The sequence below is a fragment of the Hibiscus syriacus genome, unplaced genomic scaffold, assembly GCF_006381635.1.
Source record: "Hibiscus syriacus cultivar Baekdansim isolate YM2019G1 unplaced genomic scaffold, ASM638163v2 tig00004035_pilon, whole genome shotgun sequence".
Taxonomy (NCBI): Eukaryota; Viridiplantae; Streptophyta; class Magnoliopsida; order Malvales; family Malvaceae; genus Hibiscus; species Hibiscus syriacus.
Genome location: NW_024061993.1, coordinates 33,433 through 38,050, shown reverse-complemented (window position 1 = coordinate 38,050; position 4,618 = coordinate 33,433).

Here is a 4,618-nt window from a genome sequence, read left to right as displayed (position 1 = left end):
GGTTTAGGCTGGTGCGGACATTGAATCCTGGGACAATTGTGGACTTCGAAACCTCCTATGTATACCATAATGATCGAGTTCTACGCGATCGATGTCAATTCTACCGGATTTTTTGGGCTTACCCACAGTGTGTTAATTTTGTCAAATACTGCAAGCCTGTGATCCAGATCGACCGGACTTTCTTGTATGGAAAATACAAGCAAGTTTTATTATTGACAGTTGTCCAAGATGTCAATCGCAACATTCTTCCAGTTGCTTTTGCTCTTGTCAAAGGAGAAGATACAGATTCTTGGGCTTTTTTCCTCCGAAACTTACGTGCACATGTTATCACGAGGGAGAAAATCTATGTCATTTTAGATCGCGGAGCTGGGATCAAAGCAACAATGGAGTCTTTGGGTCCAATGTAGCAACCACCCCTTGTCTAACATAGGTATTGTCTCCGACACATTGCTGCGAACTACCATGGAAGGTACAAGAAGAATGATGAGCGTCAATTAATTGTGCGCATGGGTAAGTGAAAACAAGTTAGTAAGTTATACATTTTTTGATCATTTTAATTTTGCAAAGAAATCAAGTTTTCAAGTTATACATTTTTTGATCAGGTTACGAACTACTTCCTCGAACGTTTGAATCAATGCTTCAAGATTTACGGGCGAAGAACGAGGAAGGATACGATTACATCAGCCTCATCAATAAAGAAATGTGGACGAACGCATATGATGGTGGATATCGATATGGACACATGACGACCAACTTGGCTGAGGCAATCAATTCAACCTTAAAGGGTGCACGTCACTTACCTGTAACGACTTTGATAAAAACTACATATTTTCGTTTGGGGGCACTTTTTGCGAAGCTCGGGGGACAAGTTGAAACCTGGATTCAAGACGGTCATGTCTATCACCCTAGATTAGTTGCAGATATACAGAAAAAAATTGTTGCATCAAATGGAATGTCTGTAACAAGCTTCTCTAGAAGTCATGAAATGTTTCGTGTCACAGAGTTGCCACAACCTCTTCAAGGGATTGAAGCTGTGTCTTTAAGAGTAAATCTAAGGGAAATAACGTGCGACTACGGGTTTTTTAAGCTCTGAAGTATTCATGCTCTCATGTGATAGCAGTTTGCTCGCATACACGTCAAGACTATAACCGTTTTGTGGATCCCGTATACCTACTATCTGAAGTTTTTAAGGTATACGAATTTGAGTTTTCCCCCATAGGTAATGACAAAGACCCTGATGAGGTTCAAGATTGGCTTCCGATTATACCAAATCTAAGTTTATTGAGGGAGCGTGGTCGTCCAAAATCCAATCGAATTCATTGCGATATTGATATTCAAGAAAGATCTAGACAAGACAGAAGATGTGGGCATTGTAGAAAACCATGACACACTAGAAAAACATGTCCGCTTCTGTTGTCATCAAGTAACAATTGATGAGGAAATGATGTAGTTATTTATCAAATAATAATTCTTGTACTTTACTTTGCATTTACTTCAAGTTAATGTTATTCGATAACCGCTGATGAACATTAAAAAACCGATACAATTATACGAGATTAGACGTTGGCGTTATATTAACGAATAATTGATATTAACGATACAATAAGTATTAAATGATAAATGATAACCAAATTACAATAACTTATATTAAATGATAAATTAACAAAGTAAATATTAAATGATAAATAACAAAAAAATTACAATAAAAAAGTCCAATAAACAACTACAATAAAAAGTACTAAATACAAGTATAAAAAAAACAAAATCTATCGATGTCTGCGACGCGAATGTGTTCCGCAGGGCGGTGACTGTTGGTCTCGAGGAGGATTTCTTCGTATCACTGGTTGTGACTCCTCGTTGTCATCATCATCACCATCTTCATTGTCGTCGTCATCGTCGTCGTTCTAAGCAGCTACATTTTGTTAATGAGGAGCTGATGACGATGAAGCACCTCCATAGAATAAGGACCCTCGAGGTGTATGACTGACTATCCGACCGGCCTGCGAAAACTCATAAAACCCAGACATCGCTGAGTGTGAAAACTATACAAGAGGTGTCTTTGTTGCAGCCATGGGTGATGAGGCTGAACCCGCCAAAATGTGAGCATATGAACCCCAAGTCAGATCTACAAACATATACCTATAATAGCCTCCAGGAGGGGTCATATAACTCTGTGACGGTGGCGGCGGCGGGGTCATAAAACCAGGTGAAGGCGGCGGTGGCGGCATCTGGTAATGGAAAGGCGGTGGCGACATCATATATGGCTGCAGTATGTAAGCCGGTAGATATGGTGGCTGTTGTGAAGGTCCTGCTGGTGCAACTGAGGATGAACCGGAAGCACCTGCTCTCCGTCCACGAGTCGGGGAACGATGGTGTTGTGTCGGTGAACGTCTCCGTCGACGTCGCGGAAAGGTCTACCCTCGTGCATCCTCGGGAAGCATAAATGGTTTTCTGTTACTGTTGAACCACTCGTAATAACCGTCAGTAACCATCAAGAGGTCATGTAAAATGGACTCTCTACAGGGAAGGCACCGATGTCGATCCTCCCACAACACGACCCACGCATGATGCTTCACCAGCCAATCTGTATATGTCTTGCCGCGTCTATCTGTACTATGCAACTCGTCCATATTACGAGGTGCTTCCGGAATTGGTTGAAAACAACCAAATTGTCAGAGCACGCGATCAATGGAGTGCCACTCGACGGTCGCATAACATATCAAATGGACTATTGCCATCCAAACATCTGATGGGCCCCTCAACTCAGGTGGGATCACCGACCTCACATCATCAGTAAAATATGACATCATTCAAACTAAAACAAATATATATAATTTTTATCAAAATAATAATCTAATTATATAATTATAATCTAAAATCAATTTTTAAACATTAAAATTCATACATGTGTACCAGCCTTCTGATCGATTAACACCCTAATTTTTTCTAAATCATCAGGTAGCTCCTAATGATTTTTTCTATCAGTAGATCACCTATTCAAGAAAAATAATTTCTTATTCACTGTATAAAATTATTAATATACAAAATCAGTTTTATAATTACCTCAGGAGTAGCGGAAATACGAATGGGTTCTTGACAACGGGACATAAAAGGGCAATCGATACCATGCTCAAGACTGCAGCAGTAGGAGACATCTGCCGATAGCATTACGCCTGTAGTAAATGGCTCTACACATCTCCCTGTACAGGCAAGCCAAAACTGTCGAGCCCCAACTGAGTGATCTGGCCAGATGAAAGTCGTCAAGATGTTGCAACCACATACAGTGAACTTGGTTACGCGATTTGTCTGGCATCAGCAACCCTCCTATCAGCTGCAGTATGCATGCCCGTGTATACTGTTTAACTTCATCGTCAGAAACGTCCTCGCTCAACTCCCAAAAAATGGCATCTAACCAATTTAACGGTATCCGTCCACCGCTAAAATTTTCCGGGACACGTCCTAGACTAACCCAGCACAAAGTAGTCCAAGAACCGGAAGTTATCCCTGATATCACACCTCCATCCACCAGAAGCCCCAGGTGCATAGAAACATCCTCAAGCGTGATCGTGCACTCTCCGCACGGAAGATGGAATGTGTGGGTCTTCGGCCTCCACCGCTCTACTAAGACAGAAATAAAGTCTGGTTCTATCTTACATTGACTCTGATATCTACCTAAGTGGCCGAATCCAGCCTCTACTAAATACGACATTACATGAGTAGGTATAACTAACTTAAGGTTCCTAATAAAAAGATCTAATATACGGTCTCTCTCCTAATATATAAATAATTACACAAATTAATTTTTAAACTAATAATTATACATTAAATAATTTAATTAATTAATTAAATTAAAACGTTAAAATGTTACCGTATTAGTAAAGTGTCGAGATATATGATTTCCATCCAACCAAAGTAGACCGCCTTCCATTTTATATATGCAAAACAAATTAATTAAAATATTAAACAATTAAAATAATTAAATAAAATACTAAATATAATAAAATATACCTTAATAAGAGAATATAAGAGTATTTGAGAGAAGTTGAGAGGATTTGGTGTGATGAAAATGATTGAGAATAGGGAGGGATGGTGTGAACGGGCGGGGATAGGTTGATAATTAAGGGTATAGCGCGGGGCAGGGGCAACGCCTTTCTGACGCGTGTCAGAATCACAGGTAAGGCGCGGCCCCTGCCCCACGCTATACCCTTAATTACCAACCTGCCCCGCGCCATACACACATGTATCCATGTCAGCATAAGACTCGCCGCAGGGGGCGCGCCTTACCCCACGTGACGCCAAATCAGCGTATAACGCGTTGTAGGGGGCGCCTTACTGCAAATGGTGTTATATCGGGAAATATAGTCTGACCGGTGCCTGATCGGGAATATTAAATTAAAAAGATGATTTTTTGGGAAAAATGCCAAGACAAACAACTATTAGCTTAATTGGCATAATTAAAACTATAATAAATACATTTAGTATTGATACTTGGCTTCACAATTTCAAACAGATGTCAAAATGTGAATCATGGCTTAACAACCCTTACCCAACCAAACTGGCTTTTGAGTTGTTCCCTTTGTTTTCAGGTATATTTTGCTCAACCCATTGTTCCTTCACG